The sequence below is a fragment of the Nothobranchius furzeri genome, chromosome 1 (genome assembly GCF_043380555.1).
Source record: "Nothobranchius furzeri strain GRZ-AD chromosome 1, NfurGRZ-RIMD1, whole genome shotgun sequence".
Lineage (NCBI taxonomy): Eukaryota > Metazoa > Chordata > Actinopteri > Cyprinodontiformes > Nothobranchiidae > Nothobranchius > Nothobranchius furzeri.
Window position 1 is genome coordinate 78,044,082 of NC_091741.1, and position 22,245 is coordinate 78,066,326.

At 39.8% G+C, this 22,245-nt stretch overlaps 2 protein-coding genes across 6 annotated transcripts in view; both read left to right on the plus strand.

Annotated features, from left to right (window-relative positions):
- The window catches only part of LOC139069653 (uncharacterized), an 816,187-nt gene that overhangs the window by 505,312 nt on the left and 288,630 nt on the right, over positions 1-22,245 (plus strand). The window lies entirely within an intron of this gene.
- Positions 1-22,245, plus strand: part of lingo2 (leucine rich repeat and Ig domain containing 2) — a 327,190-nt gene that overhangs the window by 93,980 nt on the left and 210,965 nt on the right. For 3 of the 5 annotated variants that reach the window (XM_070550376.1, XM_070550372.1, XM_070550378.1), the window contains one exon: positions 3,221-3,325. The exons of 1 other annotated variant lie outside the window; for it this stretch is intronic. The gene's annotated coding sequence lies outside the window, so the exon portion shown is untranslated. Of the gene's footprint in view, positions 1-3,220; positions 3,326-4,861; positions 4,978-22,245 lie in introns of all 5 variants that reach the window. One more of the 5 variants, XM_070550375.1, reaches the window with a different exon arrangement.

Below are 22,245 nucleotides of genomic sequence, written 5' to 3' on the forward strand. Positions count from 1 at the left end.
TTACATAATATTACACTTTAACTTACAATGTAATTACCATGTAAGTACCTAATATATAATTAACACAGTCATTCATGTCCATTCTTTTTCTCTCTGGTAAGTTCTGTCTGTATTTGAGCATCCAATCCAATCAAATTTTATTTATAAATCGCATTCAAAAGGCATTTCAACCAAACAAGGTGCTGTACAGTAAAAATGTTAGTTAATTAAACAGGCGATATACAAACATGTCGAACACAGATAAAAGATAAAAAGGAAATACAACAAAATTCCCAAAAACTAACAGCTAAAAATCAATAAGACACAGGGAGAATAAAAAATTAGAAAAACATTTTTAAAAAGAACCTCAATAGTACGGAAGTTGATATTGTAAAGTCCATTTTTAAACAATGCAGATGTAAGTGAAGGTCATAATTATGTGGTATAAGCTAGGTTGAAGTAGTGAGTTTTCAAGCGTGATTTAAAAATGCTAGCTGTTGGTGCTTGCCTCACTAGTAGTGGTAATGTGTTCCACAGCTTCGGTGCACAGACACAGAAAGTCCTTTCTCCACGGCTTTTTAAACGTGCATTCGGAACAGCTAGGAGGAGCTTATCTTCAGACCTGAGAGCACGCGGCGGGTTGTAGTAATGGACAAGTTCACACAGATATGGAGGAGCTTGATGGTTCAAGGATTTGTAAGTCAGAAGCATAATTTTCAAGTTTATCCTGAACTGCATGGGCAACCAGTGGAGAGATTTCAGAATTGGAGAAATGTGTTGTCTTCTGTCAGCTCCAGTCAGCAACCTAGCTGCTGAATTCTGGACCAGCTGAAGTCTAGAAAGAGCTGCTTTACCGATGCCATATAAGCAGGAGTTAGAGTAATCCAGCCTTGAGGTGATGAAAGTGTGGACCACGGATTTCAGAAGAAGGACACTATGGATGTGCTTTAGTTTCGAGATGCGTCTTGGTTGGTAAAAACATGATTTAACGGTGTTATTGACCTGGGCATCCATCTTCAGAGCCTGGTCCATTTTAACTCCAAGGTTGGAGATTACAGAGGATACATTAGGTGAGAGATGGTTGAGGTCAGGTTGATGAGTAGCCGTGGTACTGTAAGGACTGAAAATGATTAAGTCAGTTTTGGAGTCATTGAGATGGAGGAAGTTATCAGCTAGCCATTGCTTGACCTCAAGGATACAATCAGACAGAATTTTCGTTGATTGAGTTGGCTTAAATTAAAAATAGATTTGACAGTCGTCAGCGTAAAGATGGTATGAGACAGCGTGCTTTCTGAAAATGGCTCCTAAGGGCAGTATATAGAGGTTGAACAGTAACGGGCCGAGAATTGAACCTTGTTGGACACCCCAACGTAGAGGCTGTGACTCGGATGAACAGCCATCCAACATGATCCTAGCAGACCTGTTACAAAAGTATGAACTAAACCAATCTAGGGCTGTGCCTGAAATGCCAGCACAAGTGTGAAGTCTTGTGATCAAAATGTCATGATCGATCGTGTCGAATGCTGCGGATAGATCCAAAAGTACCAGAACCACATGGAAACCTGAATCTAAAGCCAGAAAAATGTCATTAAACACCCGAACGTGAGCAGTTTCAGTGCTGTGCTGTTTTCTAAAACCAGACTGGCAGATGTCCATTACCTGAAATTCATTTAGATGTTTCATCAACTGTGCATAGACTATTTTCTCAAGGACCTTAGATAAAAACGGTAATTTGGAAATTGGTCGGAGATTAGAGTAATCGGTGGGATCAAGGCCGGGTTTTTTCAGGATTGGTTGTAGAACAGCGTTTTTAAAAGCACGAGGAACTTCAGCCAATGTCAAGCTACTATTTATAATGCCTAGCACGCTATTGCTATTGCTAATTAAAGGAAACACCTCTTTCAGGAGTCGAGGTGGGATAACATCATCTGGGGAGCCAGAGGGTTTCATGGCTGCAACAGTTTTTTCTAGATAGGGCAAAGAGATGGGCTGAAAGCTTTGAAGTTGCACATGAGAGGGGGCAAATGAATCAGGAACATGGTTGGTTTGGTGAATCTTAGCTCTGATTACAGTAATCTTATTTAAGAAAAACTGCAGGCATGATGTGTGGACGCGCTCGCGCTGCAGCACTCGTCACTGGCGCAGTCGGGCAGCGCAGCGTACACTCCGCTTTTTTGCGGGCAATAGATCAATTTGATCTGCTAGTTAAAAAGTTACTTGTGAGGTGGAAAAGAAAGAAGCAGACAGGAGTTTTTCTAGAGGACTGGGAGATGCAGGAAGATCAGAGACAGACAGGACAGGCAGATAGGAAAATAAAAACCAAGAAAACAAAACAAAGTTCTTAACAAAATAAAATGTAGGTAGATTGATTACACGTTTGTACCTGTATAAAGCAATAATTTATCAGCATGTAGTATTTATATAGTTGATACAATTCAGATCATCTTCAAAACTCCGTCCCATGCCCAGGGACGTATCTAAGCATTTTGGGGGCCGAGGCAAAATAGACCCTTGCTAGGTATTTTAAGTTGAAGTGCTATCTGTTTTTATATTAGACTTTTTATATTTGCAATGAAGTCCAAAAGTGAAGAATTTATGTTATTTATTACTTGATTGTTCAAGCTACCTCACAGAAGTGATCTGTTGTTAAAAATTTAAATAAAAAGGCAATTAAATAAAAAATAAGGAATTTGGAACTGTTTCTTCCTTTTCTTTCTTTTTTTTTATGTATCGAAAGTATCGGATCGGGACTCTGTATCGGCAGATTCTCAAAATCAAATGACTCGGACTCTGACTCGAGGGAAAAAAAACCTGATCGGGACATCCCTAGTTCTAATCAGGTGATTTTAAGTCAACATCAGCACTTCATTTTGGCTTCAGGCAGTGATACAGCCACAGATTTAGGCTGTGCCACAAAACCCAGTGGCTTGTCTTATCTTGTCATTTGGCCTTTCCATCTGAAGTGATGGTGTAATGAGCCAATCTGAGGCAGCTGTTTAGCCAAGAAAAATTATCAAGTTGACCAGGCAGGAAGAAAGATACTGTACATGTGTTGAATGGATTTCTTTTCCTCGTTATGTCCCTGTTGTGGTTTAGCTAATGCTCTCCCTTGTACTGACATTTCTTCAAGGGAGTTTATCCTGGATCGCTGGGCATTTGTGGTAGCCGAGTCAGGTAAAGTCGTGAGCTCACTCTCCATGTCTTCTCTGATTTGTGTTTCTTTTGGGTTATTTTTCCTCAGACCCTGGAGGAAGTGACCTGTGAATAGAGTCACACTGGGGATTTTTAAAAGACTTTCTTGATTCAGAATCAATCCAACAACATCTAACTTTGGGAAGCTGAGTAGGTAAGTCAAGAAAAACTCACATTTGCTTGAAATAATTTTAAGACCAATTCATCTCAGTTTAATGTGATGTGGAATGTTTTTTTTTACATGTAAACATATTTTAAATGGAAATTTAACAGTATGTCTATCAATTTAATCATTGTAATTGTGCACAAAATATCACAAATGTTTCATCCAGTCATTATTGGAATTGCTTCATCCTTGCTTGGGTCACAGGGGGCTTGTGCACATCTCCAGCGGTCATCTGGAAAGAGGCAAAGGACTCTAAGCAGGTCTCTAGTCAGGTTGGGTGTATCAGACACTATATGTCTTATTTTTTGGGATAAAACCATAAAGAAGTATCTTATTAAAATCGCCCACATGACGCTGTACATGGTTACCATACATCTGTTGCTACATCTGTTTTGGAGTGTAAACATGACATATACTGTTTTACAAAATCAAACACACCAATTACATTTTTTCATTGGGTCTTACGTAATTCATTTTTGAACTTAAGTAAGTCCATATTTATGATGGGGAAAAGCACACACATTTACCCCAAATTCTGGATAGTTTTTTAAAAATTGGTTTACAACAATTTGGTAGATTCTTCGAACATCCTTCAGAAGCCATGTCTTTATTTTTCCTTAAGTGTAGTTTTTTTATAACATTATTATTATTTTTAATATTGAAAAGGAAAAAAAAAAGTCTTTCAACCGTTCTACACATACATTTGGAACTTGAACTGTTTATTTTTTCTATCAGATTTGAATGGACAGTGGTTAACATTTTCTAAGGAAACTCACATTAAACTTAAATAAACCCAAACATTGCACACACACACACACACACACACACACACACACACACACACACACACACACACACACACACACACACACACACAAAATGTATCAGATCCAAAACCACAAATAGTGCACTTTCATAGATAAGCCTCTCCAAATCTGAGGTCATGAATCTTGACCAGAAAAAGGTGTGTGTGGGGGTGGGGGGTGTGGGGTGGGGGGTGGTGTTGGGGTGTCCTAGTAAAGGAGTCTAACCCTGGTTTCACGCTGAAAACATCAGCGGCGTGGAACGGCAACGGACCGTCACTGCCTCAATTAGAATCCATTATAGACTATGGAGTGTTTCAAACCAGCAGTGACGCTGTAATTTCCAGGCGCATCCCAGAAGCGGCACACTGTGCTGCGCCGCTAAAGATAGGGTCAAGTGCTATTTTTGCCATGAGCCGCTTCTGGGACACGTTAATGTCTGCAGTTTACATAGAGCTAGACAGGAAATCACACACTTTCATTGTAAAATCCCTGGTAATTTTCAAAATAAAAGTACTGCAGCGATGCAATTTCATATATATGAAGCTTAAGTTTGACCCAACGACGTATTTACTCACATTATTGTTCCAGAAGTGCAGCAGTGTTTTTGCCATGGCTTTAATCCTGGCAGTGGAGAGGAACAAAATCATATATGACATCAAACAGCGATATAAAATGTGATTTCCTTCTTTTTGTTTTTTTGGCGAATTGCATAAACAAGCCGTGACCTGTAGTCTCGAGGGATCTTGTGATCTTGTGGGTCCAGCAAAGAGCACAGTGATGAAGTTGTGCCGCTGCCAAGACTCTCCCGGTGTGAAAGGGACCACTTTGAAGTTTGTGAGTAAACCGTTCCGCTGCCGTTTTGCACCGCCAATGCCTTCAGTGGGAAACCAGGATAAGTATCTCATGGTCTTGTTCATGACTCAAGGGCATGAATGACTGTTAGACAGATGGGACTTTCAATTTGCAATGGATCTTTGTTCCAATCATCACCTAAGGTCCGAAAGTTTGGGTACAATGACCAAAAAGAAAAGGACTGCAAATACAAGCAGCATTTGTTTCACATGGTGGCTGGGCTTAGCTTTAGAAATGGGGTGAGGAGCTCGGACATCCTCGAGAGGCCAGTTTGAGCCTCTCCGCACCCAGTGAACAAACAAACAAACAAACCATTCATATTTCTAAATGAAATGCAATGTTTCTTAAGACATAAGCTGACATGAGGACAAAAGGTCTTTACTTGATTTGTACAAAGCAAACCAAAACTTTGATCAGTTCAGCTCAGTAATGAATGATTCAGTTTTTCTTTGGACATTCAAGCGTTATTTACCAATGCCAGATGACTTGGTTAGATCATTCCAAAAGGTCTCTGTAGGCATAAAGACATAAGATCATAAATGAAATACATCTGACTTTGTCACAAGCTTCAATGCTGCTACTAAATTCTCCCAGGCTTTAAAATTGCATCTTTATCCCCAAAGGATGGAGATGACTGAATGACCTGGAAGGTGTCAAACTCCTTTTGCCAACATGCCTAAATGCACAGCCTCAATGCCATTGCTGTAGGGTTCTGGTTACGTATGACTCTAGTTAGGGTTTTTACAGTTTTACTTTTCAATCCCCTTTTATTCCTTTTTTCTTCAATGAATGCATCCAGGGATAATGTGGTAAAAAGAATACAGTGACTGGCATGAAATTAATGTGATCATGTCGGGAAAGGTACTGTGCTGAATGGCGTGTGGAAGGAAAATGTGTCTCCCTGTACTCCCTTGCTACCTTGAGGCATAACACAATTAGACATTAGATTGTTTTTCCTCCCCCTCTGCCCATCTGATTTCTGCTCCTGCCAGACTATTCTCTTTCATCTGCTTTATTCCTCTGTATTGCCATAATGTAGCAGACCCTGAGTGCTCTCACAGATCACTGGTACAGCTTATCAGTGAAGTGGTGCCGCTTCAAATTGGGTCCTTTAATTTGGTCTCTCTACATTCATTTTCAGCATTACACTTTCAGGGGAAAAGGTTGTAGTGGTGGAAGGGAAAGATAAACATACTCTAGGTAGAGAAATCTAGAGAAGCACATGGAAACCTCACGCTGGAATCAGGAATTAAGATAAGAAAGAAAAGTGTGTTTACGGTTCTGAATTCTGAGGTAGTTCTGTACAACGAAGAACAGCTGCTCAGATCAATGTTCTGCAGCATTGAAAGGATGATTTGCATCCCGAAAGGTTAAAGATTAGGGCTTCTTCTTTAATAAATCCATCCCATTTTACTTCTTTATTATTATCATTATATTAAAAAAATTAGTTATTTTCAGTACTAACCTAAATAAATTATATTTATTCAAAGGGGACATATTATGCAAAACTCACTTTTTGCATCCTTTTATGCTGCCATGTGGGTCTCTACTGCCTCTTTAAACACTCCAAACACAAATCAAAATAATCCATCTGTTTTCTCTTGGTGTTTGGTTTAAGGAACACTTTGCTTCCATGAGCCGTTCCTGTTGTTGTCACATCACAATAAGGACAATTTACTTAGAACCACACCTCACTGGTCAAGGCTCAGGGAGGTTTCCACTCCGAGCATGGAAGAGCAGTGGATCTACTCCCACCCCCTCCTGAAAATCCGAGCCCCTCGCCTGATAGCACCCAACGAGGAGCCTATGTCACACCCATCTACCTCTGGACCATGAGAGGATAAAAAATATGTTTTCTGATCCTGTTTGATATGTGCCATAGATTTCAAATATGATGTCCGTGGATTTTAAAGACACCTTTTGATGCCAATGAAGCACTTATTTTTGTGGTAATTTTATCTCCAGATTTTTACAAGCTAATTAATCTAAAATAACATGACAGGCATAATCAGAACACATAATTATTTTTTCATTTATATTAAAATGTAACATATGTGTGATTCAGGGCATGACAAAGAGGATTACAAAATAGCTTTTACTGCACCGTTAACTTGCATTCATATAACTTCTTAGACTTAGGCTCCCCAAGGGGGTGTGGCCAGCAGCAGCTTTTTATATTTCAAGTGAAAAAAAAAAACCCAAAATGGCTCATTCTGGAAGGAACTGATAATATTAAGAGTAGAACAGCTGAAATTGATTTATGTGAGAGGGATTTTCTGAAAAGAAATAGCATACGTTGTAACTACTAAAGAACAATTATAACTTAAATACAAGTTGACAATATATCCATTTTAAAGGGGGGAGGGGGTGGGGTATTACACATTTTCAGATATGTTATAAAGGCCAAGTTAAAGGCTGTTATGAGGTAATAAGTTTGAAAATTTGGGACGGACTTGGTGTAGAGCCATTGCTCCTCAACAACCAGAGCAGAAGCCTCCCTAAGTGTCCAAAGGAGAGGGGTGGTTCTCTTGTAATTTTCCTTATTATGTCACAAATGGCTTGTAGTAGCATATGATTCCTGAACTCTGGCAGGAAATAGATGGATGGTTTTGTAACCCAGAAGCTAGAACCTTAATGAGGTATTAACTAATTGGCTTACTAATATGATCCATCCTCAATTTAGATAAAATATAAAATATAAATTAAGGAAATTAACAATACTAATTAATAGATATCTAATTAACTAATAGATAATTTCATAATGAATTATTGGAAGGGTGAATAACTAAAATAACGAGTTTAATATTAAACATCGGTTAAAACAAGAATCTTGAACATCACTAACAGAAACAGAAGAGGAAAGCTGTATACTATTGGCCCATTTGTTTATTTTTTCTTTTAATTATCTTATTGTATCCTGTAATCCGGTTACATAAAACTTGGCGAGCCAGCCAGGAGAATTGTAGAGTTGCTACCTTAGCTAACCATTGACTGACATCATAAGAGTGCCTGGAGGTCACAGTGGTTTGCCATTTTGGCATTATTGGTACTTTTGAGTGTTTTAAAATGGAAGTTGTGAAAACAGAAAAGGTCAAAGTTTCAAATGCTGTTTTAATCAGTGGGTTAACTGATACAGACCTTGATAACGAAGTCTTTGGGTTTATGGAAGGATTCGGACCAGTTAACAGGCGCATTAAGTTACCAAACTGTGATCAGATTATTGTGGAGTTTCAACATGAAGCCACTGTTAAGGAATTAAAGAAACAATGTTTACCCTATGACAAACCTTGTACTAGGAACCCAGATGTTTTCTTCCATATTCAAGACCTAGCCAGCGCGTACAGTCTAGAAACTAGCACATCTGCCACTGATGCCTATCTGTCAGAGCTCAGGGACATAGCTGCGCGTAGCAATCAATCATTTAAAGACCTTCTAATGGAGGAACTGGCAAAAATTGGGGAATCTTTAGGAAGGGATACCCATGCATCTGAACCAGTCACTGAACCAGAGCCAATGCTCCATAGTGACCAAGTTACATATTCCCTGCCTTTAACACCAGAAGTTAACTATATGAACAACTCAAAGGACAATTGTCCACCTACAGAGACTGGAAAACAAAACCCTTGCATTCCACCAAATCTTTTAAACACACCTGAGGTTCAGCGTGTTATTGTGGAACACATTGTTAAAAGCAGTGAGGTTATCCCTCCGCCTACTTCACAATACAGACTAAAACCGTTCTCAGGGCGAGTTCCACACCCTTCTTTTGAAACTGACTATGATACTTGGCGTAGTAGTGTAGTGTTATGCATAAATGATCCTTCACTCACCAAGTCCCAAATTGTACGAAGAATCGTGGAGAGTCTGTCAGCCCCAGCAGCGAGCATCGTTAAAGCTCTTAGTCCAAAATCCGACCCGGAAACGTACCTTGAACATCTCGATTCAGCTTACGCAGCTGTCGAAGACGGCGACGAGCTCTTTGCTCGCTTCTTAAACACAAACCAGGACAGTGGTGAAAAACCTTCCGATTACTTTCAGAGGTTATACACCTTGTTAAACCTAGTTATTCAGATGAATGGAATTTCCTCCAGTGACGCCGACCAGCAGCTGCTCAAGCAGTTTTGCAGAGGCTGTTGGGACAGCTCGCTGATTTCAAACCTGCAACTCGAACAAAAGAAAGACAACCCGCCTCATTTTACAGCACTTCTCCTCAAACTGCGCACTGAAGAAGACAAACAGGCTACTAAAGCAGCACGCATGAAACAACACTTAGGGGCACAACGAACTAGAGTGTATTCAAATGTGCAAACAACATGCTCTCAGAGTAAAAACACTTGTGAACTGGAAATAGATGATAACTGTGATGACTTACGCAAACAAATCGCTGAGCTCAGGAGCCAAATTGCACAGCTTAAGGTTAACAACACAGATAAAAAGGCAAAGAAAACTCAAAAAGAGTCAAAACCCCGTGTGGGGACTAAAATTCCAGATGAGCCCAAACAGATTCAGCAGATAACAGCAGTGGTGCCCAGACCAAAGCCTGGATACTGTTTTAAGTGCGGAGAAGATGGGCACATAGCTTCTAGCTGTAGCAACGAGCCAAATCCAGCACTAGTTGCAACTAAAAGACTTGCTCTTAGACAGAAGCAGCGCGAGTGGGAGATGTCAAAGCCAATTGCTCAGTCTCCTCCTTTAAACCGGTAGAAGCTCCTATCGTGGGACAGATAGGTGCTAAAGTAGAACCAAGTCCCTCTAAGGAAAGGACAGAGAGACTTTTTTGCAAGCCAGTTCATGCTCATTCAGTGCCAAAACTTCCCAAAAGATTAGTGGGTGGGCGATGCACAGCTACAGTCTCAGTTAACAGTGTTGAATGTAATTGTTTACTGGATTCAGGGTCCCAGGTAACCACCATTGCCAATTCTTTTTACCAAGAACACTTACCTGACCTCTCAATTAAACCCATCAGTAATCTGTTAGAAGTCGAGGGCGCAAACGGTCAAGCAGTTCCTTATTTAGGATACATAGAGATAAGTGTCACATTTCCAAAAGAGCTCGATCAGTCTGGACTTGAGTTACCTACCCTTGCGTTAGTGGTTCCGGATATAAGCTCAAACTCTGATACACCACTACTCATTGGCACAAACACACTCGATCCTTTGTATGAGCAATTGTCTGCCAATAACTTACCTGATTCCAAGGCACTCTCTTATGGGTACCAACACGTGCTAAAAGCCTTAGCAGTCAGAAAAAAACAAAGCAAAGATGGACGAGTTGGTGTGGTGAAGCTTCGAGGGAGAACCCAAGAAGTTCTCCCTGCAAATAAAAAACTGTTACTAGAAGGGTTTATGCAACCCAGCCAAAACAAGCATGAGCCTTATGCACTCATTGAACAACCCACCAATGGTTCTCTACCAGGGGGTATAATTGTAGACTGTTGCCTCATTTCCTTACCTTCACATGGTCCATACAAAGTACCTGTTGTACTAAGAAACGAAACTAACCATGACATCACATTACCCACTAACTGTGTGATCGCTGAGTTAGTTAAAGCCGATCGTGTTATGCCATATCCAGAACCTGACAAAAGTGATCAGAAAGTACTTGCGGCGTGTAGTTCGCAGCAACAGACTTCACCTTCAAACCCTCCTCTCAGTTTTGACTTCGGTACTTCGCCCTTGTCCGAAGAATGGAAAGGGAGGATCACCAACAAACTTAACACTTACTCCGATGTGTTTTCGCACCACGATCTTGATTTTGGTCATACACAACAGATAAGACATCACATCAACTTAAAAGACGAGACCCCATTCAAACAGAAATCTCGGCCGATCCATCCACATGATTATGAAGCCGTGAGAAAACATTTGGAAGCCCTCTTGGAAACCGGTATAATAAGAGAGTCGGAGTCTTCATTTGCCTCACCAATAGTGGTAGTTCGGAAAAAGAATGGTGAGGTACGTCTATGTATAGACTATAGAAAGCTTAATCTGCAAACCATTCGTGACGCATATGCCCTGCCTAACTTGGAGGAGTCCTTTTCTGCTCTCGCTGGATCACAGTGGTTTTCTGTGATGGACCTCAAGTCAGGTTACTATCAAATAGAGATGTGTGAAAAGGATAAACCTAAAACTGCTTTTGTTTGCCCGTTTGGGTTTTATGAATTTAACCGTATGCCACAAGGAATAACAAATGCTCCAAGCACTTTCCAACGGGTTATGGAAAAGTGTATGAAGGACATTAATCTGAAGGAAGTGTTAGTTTTCCTAGACGACTTGATCGTCTTTTCCAACTCCTTGGAAGAACACGAAACCAGACTTTCTCACGTTCTTGAACGGCTTAGAGAATACGGACTCAAGCTATCACCAGATAAGTGTCGTTTTTTCCAGACATCTGTGCGTTATCTTGGACATATAGTATCTCGAGATGGCATAAAAACCGATCCAGATAAGGTGGAAGCACTCAAAACATGGCCGAAGCCTCAGACTTTGAAGGAACTCCAATCTTTCTTAGGATTTACCGGTTATTACCGACGCTTCGTTAAAGATTACTCAAATATTGTCAAGCCACTAACATCTCTCACGGCTGGTTATCCACCCAAACGGAAAAACTTTAAAACACCACCATGTAGATCAAAGTACTTGAACCCCAAAGAACCCTTTGGGAATCGTTGGAGCCAAGACTGTGAGAAGTCCTTTCAAACTATTATTGAAAATCTTACCACTTCGCCAGTTCTTGGCTACGCTGACGCAAAACTCCCATATCTAGTACACACAGATGCTAGTACGACCGGACTCGGTGCAGCGCTATACCAAGTGCAAAACGGTGTCACACAGGTAATCGCTTATGCAAGTCGCGGTTTAAGCTCTAGTGAAACTAGGTACCCTGCGCACAAGTTGGAGTTTCTAGCCTTAAAGTGGGCCATAACAGATAAGTTTCATGACTATTTGTATGGGAACACATTCACTGTCATTACTGATAATAATCCGTTAACTTACCTCTTAACAACGGCAAAACTCGATGCAACGAGCTATCGTTGGCTAGCTGCGTTGTCCACCTATAATTTTGACATCAGATACCGTGCAGGTACACAGAACGTTGACGCGGATGGCCTGTCTAGGAGGCTGCATGATAAACCTGAAGACAACTCAAAATTCACTGAGGAATGCCAACGACTAGATGAGTTCCGATCTCATCTTTTATCCTCTGTCAAAGAAGTCGAGCTTCAACTTCAAGCCGAAGCAGTGAAGGCAACATGCCAAAAGCACATGGTCTTGGATGAGACTGATTCTCCTTGTGGTTTAGTTCAGTCACTTGCCATGTCTGCAGCGGCCATTCCAGACCTATTCCAGTTGGAAGACAATAGTGACAGTTTCTTTGCTGTGCCCAAGTATAACCATGCTGACCTTGTCTCCTTGCAGAGGAAAGATCCAACCATTGGCCGAGTCATTCAGCTGCTTATGACTGACAATAAACCGCCAACTGATACTATTGCAGAACCCCCGGTGGTTCTTAACCTTTTGAGAGAGTGGAAACGGTTTGAGTTTCAAAATGATTTACTGTACCGGAGACGCCAATTAGGACCAGAGACATCATTGCAGTTAGTCTTGCCTGATTCATTACGTTCAACAGTCATGCAAAGCCTACATGATGATATGGGGCATCTTGGGGTTGAACGTACGACAGATCTCATTCGGTCCCGTTTTTACTGGCCAAGAATGGCTAGTGATATCGAAATCAAAGTTAAAACTTGCGAAAGATGTATCCGTCGGAAGGCCCTCCCTGACAAAGCTGCTCCAATGGTGAGTATTACCACCACCAGACCTATGGAGTTAGTTTGCATGGATTTTCTCTCCATAGAACCAGACAGTAAGAACACTAAAGATGTCTTAGTGATTACAGACCATTTTACAAAGTATGCAGTGTCCATCCCAACCAAAGATCAGAAAGCCACCACCGTCGCGAAGAACCTGTGGGAACATTTTTTAGTCCACTACGGGTTTCCTGAGCGTCTTCATAGTGATCAGGGACGGGATTTCGAATCACGTACAATCAAGGAACTTTGTTCTTTACTTGGTATCCGTAAAGTCAGAACGAGCCCTTATCACCCTCGTGGCAACCCCGTTGAACGGTACAATCGTACATTACTCAGCATGTTGGGAACTTTACAAGCCACTGAGAAACATCACTGGCGCGATTTTGTAAAACCACTTACTCACTCGTACAATTGTACAAAAAATGACGTGACGGGATACTCTCCCTACGAGCTAATGTTCGGTAGGCAGCCTCGGTTGCCTATAGATATTGCCTTTGGGTTACCGCATTTGAACAAGCCCTCTATAACTCATTCTCAGTATGTTAAAGAACTGAAGAGTCATCTGGAACAGAGTTATGACATTGTCATAAAAAACTCTCAAAAAACAGCGAGGAAGAACAAAGAACGGTTCGACAGAAACATTCGTGAGTCCACACTAGGTGTGGGAGATCGTGTTTTAGTCCGAAATCTTCGCTTAAGAGAAAAGCATAAATTAGCAGACAAATGGGAGCAAACAGTGTATATAGTTCTCAAACAGATGGAAAACTTGCCAGTATACACTGTAAAACCAGAGAACGGAGAAGGACCCAACAGAACACTCCACAGAGATCTTTTACTGCCTTGTGGTTTTCTCTCTTCATTAGAAAATGAAACAGAACGCGTTACGAAACCTAGCAGACCTCATACAAGACAGAGTTCAGCCTTAGAACCTGACCCAGATGAGCCACTTGACGAAGAGGTAGATGAGTTTTATTACTCTGATCTTCCACAAGTGCTAAACCGACCATCCTATCAAATAGCGGTCACCTTGCCAAATAGGGAACTCATAGCAGATTCAGGACCGGTAAATAATATTCAACAACAAAACACACTATCCTTACACACAGGGGATCGCAAGGAACCAACCTTAGCTGGTAATGAAAATGCTGAATTGTCCTTACTTGACAAGGGCATCAACACCGAAACATTCTTACCTGACAGAATGAGTGAAACTGCGACATTCTTACCTGAAAGAGTGAAAGAAGCAGCAACATACTTACCTGAAAAAACGAAAAAAACCGAAGTATACTTACCTGACGTAGAAACGGGGGATGAAACTAACACAAACCTACCTCAATTGGATGGTGTCCTAAAGTCGCAGCAACGTGATGTAAGTTTTGAACCCATCATACACGATCAGACACATACATCTGAAAAGACCAAAGTCTTAGAGAATAGCTCATCAGCTCTGTCGGAAACAGAGAGCTCACTTCGTCCTGTCTCAGTTGAGAATCAAACCGAAACGGATGAGCATGATACTGTGCAACCAGAGATGTATGTCAGGAGATCTGAACGAAGTAGTCAGCCTCCTCAAAGACTAACTTACTCTCAATTGGGCAATCCACTAGTGACCGTAGTTAGGTCCCTTTTCCAAGGACTTAATAAAGCTTTTATTGACTCTCTTACTCAAGAAGTTGTGTACCCCGTAGCAACAATGCACAGGGACGTGCATGATATTTAATGGGGGAGGATGTAACCCAGAAGCTAGAACCTTAATGAGGTATTAACTAATTGGCTTACTAATATGATCCATCCTCAATTTAGATAAAATATAAAATATAAATTAAGGAAATTAACAATACTAATTAATAGATATCTAATTAACTAATAGATAATTTCATAATGAATTATTGGAAGGGTGAATAACTAAAATAACGAGTTTAATATTAAACATCGGTTAAAACAAGAATCTTGAACATCACTAACAGAAACAGAAGAGGAAAGCTGTATACTATTGGCCCATTTGTTTATTTTTTCTTTTAATTATCTTATTGTATCCTGTAATCCGGTTACAGTTTTTAGTCACATTGGTGTCTTTATAAAGACAGTAGAGACCCAAGTGGAAGCATGGAATGATGCAAAACTTGAGTTTTACACAACACGTCCTCTTTAATATTTATACAGTTCATGAAGTTAAAAGTACTGTAGTGGATCACTATGTTCATAATTTAATCATCTTTGTTGTTGGAATCTTTTGAAAATTATTCTATTAAAAACCTCAAGAAAAAAGTAGCATAAAAATGTTTATCTCAATTTGATATCTTTACTAGGGTGAGTAAGGTGAGAAAATATGTACTTGCAGATTGTTTATAAATGCTAAGAAGGTGTGAAAAGAAACTATTCATTCTTGAATTAATATTATCATGATGAACTGTTAAGTTCTTTCATAAGCTGTGTTGTTTAAATTAGGATTCAGTTTGTGGGATGTTCCTGGTCACAATGATCATGTTACAGGGTCACAACTGGCTGCATCACTTGGGTAGACCCAAAGTGGGTTCTGGAGGCTTCATCCAGTATTTCAAATTGATAGAAAATCATCATCATCAACAACAACACCTATTATCAGACTCAAGGTCTACATTAAAAACAAACAAAATAAAAACAGAAAAACGATACAAAAATCATAAGACATGCATACCAGTGTCTCCACATGGATGACTAGTAACACACTGCACTAAAATGGGGATCAACCAGCATCTGCACAAGTCTGTTCTTAGAGCTCCTCAATCGCAGGATAAACATGTACATCAAATTCCTCATTATGGGTTGGAAGGTCCCGACATGAGCACTGCAAAATAAAAGACTTGCACTACAGGACTGAGGCTTCCCTAGCAGAGTCCTAAACGCATTGTGGTTTGCTAATTTAAGCTTATGCAAGCTGGCTTTTCTATACTTACACCACAAAGGTGCAGTATACAATGGTGTGCAGTAGGTTCTAAAAAGGTAGATTTTTATCCTGACTGAATTTCCTGACCAAAATATTGGCTTCGGCATGCAAAGCACGACATTGCCGGTAAATGGCATCGTCATCACAGAGCTGATCTGTGATGATGTGACCCAAATATTTAGCGTTGTCACTGACACTTATCTTCTTTATTATAAAAGTTCTGACAGAAGGGTATTTGTTAAGAAAAGAGGTGTGTAGTTGAATTTTGATGATCAATGTCAACCACTTAAACTATACTTGTATATACTAGGACCTCCAGTCATGGAAATGGTATCCTGTTATTCTTGTAGTTGATGGACCCCGGGGCACAGCAGAAATGTTTTCAGAAACTAGCAAAAGACTTCTGTCCACTAGAACGTCTGGGATGTTCTGGACTAACAAATCTGATCGAGCCCCAACCAACAAGCACTGTATTAACAAAATAAATAAAGAAATAAATCTACGCTATTTCATCATTACCGAAAATAATTATACAATGGTGTTCTAGCCTGAGCCAGTGTGTAAATGGGTATGGTTTCCCTGGTACAGTAATTTTATGTGTTTAATGAGTGTGCTCACCCACACTGACTCACTCCTACGTTTAGATGTGCTCTATTTTCTGATTAGCTGTGGGAAGCAGATCATTTTGTTCAAACCCAACATGGATGTCTTTAAAACTGACATATCTATATTTGTTTAAATTTTTTCTCATATTCTTGATGGGTAAAAAAGATTCATCTGAGACGACTTTTCCATGAAAATAATATAAAGGCATGATTAAGCCATTAAGGCCACATCTGCCAGTATAATTTGGTTTTAATTTGCAGAGAACTCTGCCACATATCGCTGCAGTGAATGTGACATTTTAATTAAGAAAGGGCTGTTAAAATGATTGCACTGAGGTTAGAGAGGGCTTCTGTTTATACTACTGAAGAGAATAGTAACAATAATGGCTACTATGGCCAAACTAGCACCAAGAAATCACAATGACCTCCTCTCTTTTCATTACAACAATTACAGATAATGCATAAAGAATAAAATGCACTAATTACTCTTTTTTATTTTTTTGGCATCAGGTTGACTATCATAATTATGTGCCAGAAAATTAGTTTATCACAATGTCTAGGCTCTGTTTGGATGTATTTTAAACATTTTGCAGTTTTTTTTTTCTTTTTTGTTAAAGTCCTGCCGATTTTCTTTTTTTAGTGTCGCCATGGGCATAAACACCAGCACTGGAAATAGAAGTGGATTAATGTGACACATGGAATGCCAACTTGGACTAAAGCATAGGCAGAAACCATGAATCATGATAGTTTGTGTTTAACAAAAAAAGTTTTTGGCTTGCATGGGTAATTCCTTCTTTATTGTATGGAGAAAGCACGACTGAATAGAGGGGAACTGGGATGAATCTGACATCTGTGTGGTTGTGTTTCCCATCAAAAATAGTAGGAAATGCTGACATGTTCTAAACCACCCTGAAGAAAAGTGCTAATGTAAACATACACCCAACCATTTTCTGCATTAAAGCAACACCAAATAAGTTTCCTGCTTTTCCCCCCTACTGTTTGAAAGCAGAATCAAAACTGCTGTAAACAACCCTGCTACAGCCTGCTGTAGCTAGAGCTAGCCATGAGCTAAATCACCAGCTGAGACTAAAATAAGCATAAAAAGGTCCAGACTGTTGGATAAAAAATATTATTACTTCCAAGTCAAGGCAAGTCAAGTAGCCACAAAGCCAGGTCACCATCAGTCCGTGATTTTGTAGCCTCCTTTAGTTCCCTCCAATGAGAGTAGGCTACACCGATGTTCACTCTGGTGTTAGCTCTTGGCTTCATCTCTAATGACATTACTCCCTTAGTTCCTGGCTCTGCAATGATGCCAACAAAACAAGTAATATTATTTTACTTGTGATTTCTATTAATGGTAGGCCAACTGTAAAAGCTAAATTCTAGCCATTCTATGTGTTACCAACACAGTAAACTGGACAACTTGCTCTACTTCCTGGGTTGCTGGTATCCTAAAGCAGGTAGGGACCTCCCACTAGTGTTCCTACTCGTGCCCCAAAACTATTAAGTGCAGTTTCTGGTGAGCATAGGGCTACATAGTGCTGTCCAGCTCAAGTTTATGGCTGAAGAATGACTGAAATCAGTTTGAAAGCTTAAAGTGTTAAAATGTCTTTAGCATTGCTGTAACTTGAGCCTGTTCAGTTTCAGGAGAAACTGGTGACTATCTCTTCTCATTCATTAAGTGGGAACCAAGTTATTGCTTGTATAGGTCAACAGGTCATCACCAAGTCACATAGATTACTAACCATGCATACACCAACACCAAAGGCCAATTTAGAGTCACCAAATAGCCTAAAATGCATGCTTTTAGACTGTGAAAGGAAACATAAGAGCATGGAGTAAACTCAATATTTCACAAGGTGAAGGTCTGCACTGTCAATAAGGGGAGTGAAACCCATGGCCTTATTACTGCAAGGTAATGGTACTACCCGACATGCAGTCCTTATTTTTAAGTCAAAGTTCACTACTGCATCATGGAAAACTGTACTAATACCACACATGTCCCATTTTTGACACAGCTTGATTTTTTTGTCGTAAAAACATGATTTCTCAAAAAAGATTTGGATGTTCCCTTCCATCTCAAATGCCTTGTCTCCATCATTTGACCAACTGCATTGACTTTAGAGCCAACAGAATCCAAACGGTTCCCTCCCTGGTAACCACTTTTGTGGATATTGCAGAACCATTGAATCTACAAGTGCAGGACAAACAGGTAATTTCTAACTGCAGTAGCTCTGCTTAGCAGAACCCATGCACAATGATGGTGTTCTATTCTCCAGAGCTGTTTGCAATTAGCAGTATAATCTGGCAAAGTAACTGATGTTTATTCCTTCACCATATTGTGTCTGCAGTAAAACTCATCAATAATAGAAGGAGGAAGAGTATGACTGTGCTGAGCTGCACAAACTTGGAATGTGTGACTGAAGGATTTTCAAGTACAGCATTGCTGCAAGACATTTTAATATATAATGCTCTCTGTCCTTATGTAATGTTAACAGCCGGTGGCTGGGTATATAGAAGGTACCCGAGCTTCAGAAGGCCAATAATAAGAATCCCAAGTAGGATATTTAGCTGTAAACTGAGCAGATTAAATTCTGGAATATGTATTTATTTAGCACTATTGTATAGTTTTTCAAGTTTCTCTGCTGTTGAAAAGCTTCGTCAAGAAATTCTTTACTCTCCACAAAGCTTCCGTTCTCTGAACATTGCAATACATGATTCGACAATATAATGATGCATTATTAAAGTGTCATTGTAATAATACAGATTTTCCGGTGACGTTCAACAACATCTGTGGAATTGGTTTTATCAAAAATGCTGCATGTTAGATTGACAGGAATATTAGAACAATTCAGTCAGTAAAAGCTCTGAGCATTGCTAGCATGCAATTATAATTGTCTGGGGATTTTGGGATATTGCAAAGCCTTCTGTGCACATCCTCATCAAAGCAGTTTGACTGATACAGTGAGTAGGATGTGGCAGACAAACAAGAGGGTGAGGACAATCTGAAAGCAGCTATGTGTCAGTGGAGTTGTCGGTTCTGACTAATGTTCCAAAGCAGAAGCCGAGGAAAGCATTTAGAACTGTGGACAGCTCCCCTTGGTGCCGCGTACTTTACAGTGTATTGGACAGCTCCTTTGGAATGGTAGCAACAGGACACAGGCTTGTGCTATTGTATCTGCAAAAATTCACATGGTGATATTCTCAAAAAGGACAGCTAGAAAGTGATGTCTAGCCTATCATAATGGCACAAATCAGTGGGCTGATGAGTGCTGTCTTTTTGAAGTCTAAAATGTTCATTCAAAGTGACATACCAAAAACAATTTAATGGTAAACTGGTTTCGAGTCATTAAAAGTGGGAACGAGAACCAAGCAATTTAACGCTTATTTGTAAGATATGACATATATAACATTATTTTTTTCTGAGACTTTACTGTATTGTTTTATTTACAAAGAGTAAATGGAATTTTCTAGTTGAATTTATTCCTCAAAGTTGTTTACTACAAAAATCACATCCACCCGTTCATGCTTACACACAGATTCACAGATTAGAGGTACACAACGGGGTTCAGTGTCTCTCCCAGGGACACTTGATAACAGGTGGTAGCCCAAAGTCACAGCCTTACAACTGACAATCAACTACTCTTTCTTACAATAAACAGCCACCCCAAACAAGCAAGACATCTACTAATAATGACTTGATTAATGAACAAGATTTTCTAAAGATAAGTGCAGAAATACCACATTAAAGTTTTCCTTACTGCATAAATTACATGTGTCAGTTTCAAGGCCTGCAGGCAAGATGTGACCCGCCACATCTATCTACCAACAAATGATCCCAAAATAAAGAAAAAGATTGGTGCAGAAGGAAGGGTGTTTGAAGAAAATGGGAAGGTGAGTATGTGTTTCTGCTTCAAGGAGAAAAACCGGTAGGTCTTTACAGTCATTAGCGCCCAAGCTACTAGTATCTGCAAGCTTCCCCTTCTCAGTCTCGGACAAACTGAAAACACTTCTCTTACTCAGCACAGAGCCTACTCAGAGCAAAGTTTACTCAGTGATTTGCTGACTTTGAAGCCCAGAAATGGAGATTTCAACCGCTCAGTAATCTGTTTACTGCCAACATAGAACGCTCACCAACCAACCTCCAGACAGAGCTGATTTAGCTCCCATGACACGCTCAAGTCATGGCTCTGTGACTGCTGCAGTTTTTATCTCTCCTCCCCGACACACTGACCGAACTGTGTGGTCAAGCTGCTCAGACTCTCCATGTTCAGCAGTACACACTTATGAGAGAAACTGTTGTCTATGAAGAAGACGAACAAAGCAACACAAGAGCTTCACTGTTGAACTCCTTCCTCAACTCAGAGCACAACCTCACAGATGCATGTGTGGCTGGCTTGAACAGGTGAGCATCAGAGTATATCACAGTGGAGAAAACTGAGCTTGAATTAGTTTGGTTTTATGGGCTTTTTCTGCCCCAAAGCATAAAAGTTAATAGGTGAGATACTGCATTTTCATTTCAGATGACTAATTTTTTTATTTTTGTTGTTGGCCTGTGAAAAAAAGATTTAACCTATAAAACAGAATACATATAGATGAATAGAATATAAATATAATAGAAAATCCCTTTTTTTTTATCCCTTAGGGCTAGTGGTAGGGTGCCCACCCTGGGACTGGGAGATCAGGGTTCAAATCACGGTGAGATCATACCAAAGACTTTAAAAATGGGACCCAATGCCTCCCTGTTTGACACTCGGCTTTAAAGGGTTGGATTGGAAGGTTAAACCACCCAAGAGTTCCCGAGCGGGGAACATGAGATGAATTTCACCAGTGTGTGATGACTAATGGGACTTTAATTTTAGTGGGGAAAATTAGGTGTCACAGCGGCAATGACATTCATTACAGAAGCAAAAACAGAGAGTAAAAATAATAAAGAATGAAAAACAAGAAAACATGAGATAGAAATACTTTAAAGATCGAAATATTCGAAATAAAAAAATGCTGAATATTGAATACACACACACACACACACACACACACACACACACACACACATTTTATGGAATAAGACAATTTAAAAAAAAATCTGAAATAAAAAGTAACAAATATCACATATATAACACACCATACAGGTTTAACTTAAAATGGACTCACTAATGTGTAATTTGTTTATTCCACATTCAGTGTTACTGTAAAAATAAGCTTTTCTCCAAGTGACAAGATACAGCAACACATATCTGTATATAAAGGAAAATGTGCACATTTGTTGTGACGATTTAAAAAAATATTGAGTTTGGCCTGACTTCGTCCCAGTTTTTCATTTCAGCCCAGTGTGAATTTGAGGTTGACTCGCATAAATCATTATCAGTCTGGTATCAGAACTATTAAACCAATTTAAAGCTTTAGTCTGAAGACCTAGTAAGTCAGACTGCCCTGACCAGACTTACAGCTGAACTTATTGCTCTTGCTATGCAAATATAGTTGTAACATGATCAGTGTATTTCGTAGCACTTTTTAGAAGACACACCATGCCAGCGAATCAGCGTAATATTGCTGCCACAGTGTGTCTTTCGAGTTCAGATCACCAGAAGCTGCACAGGGACTGTGGAGGACAGACACCTTTAGAAGCTGCTTCTTGGAAAAACTTAATGAGCTCGGCTTTAATCACAATAAAAAGCAAGTTAAGTCTGAGATAAACGGACGTCTGCAGCAGCGCAGAGGCCACCCCTATACCCTTTCTATACCGCCATCGGCTAATATTTTGTAAAAAGGACACATTTCCTTGTAAAGCTGCTCTCCTGTTGCAAGTGTTTTACTCATCAAAAACAATTCAAACATTTTTGTTGTACTTATGCTTTTCTTAAATTTGTGAATCGTTGCTATTGTAATTTAAAGTACCTTTTCAT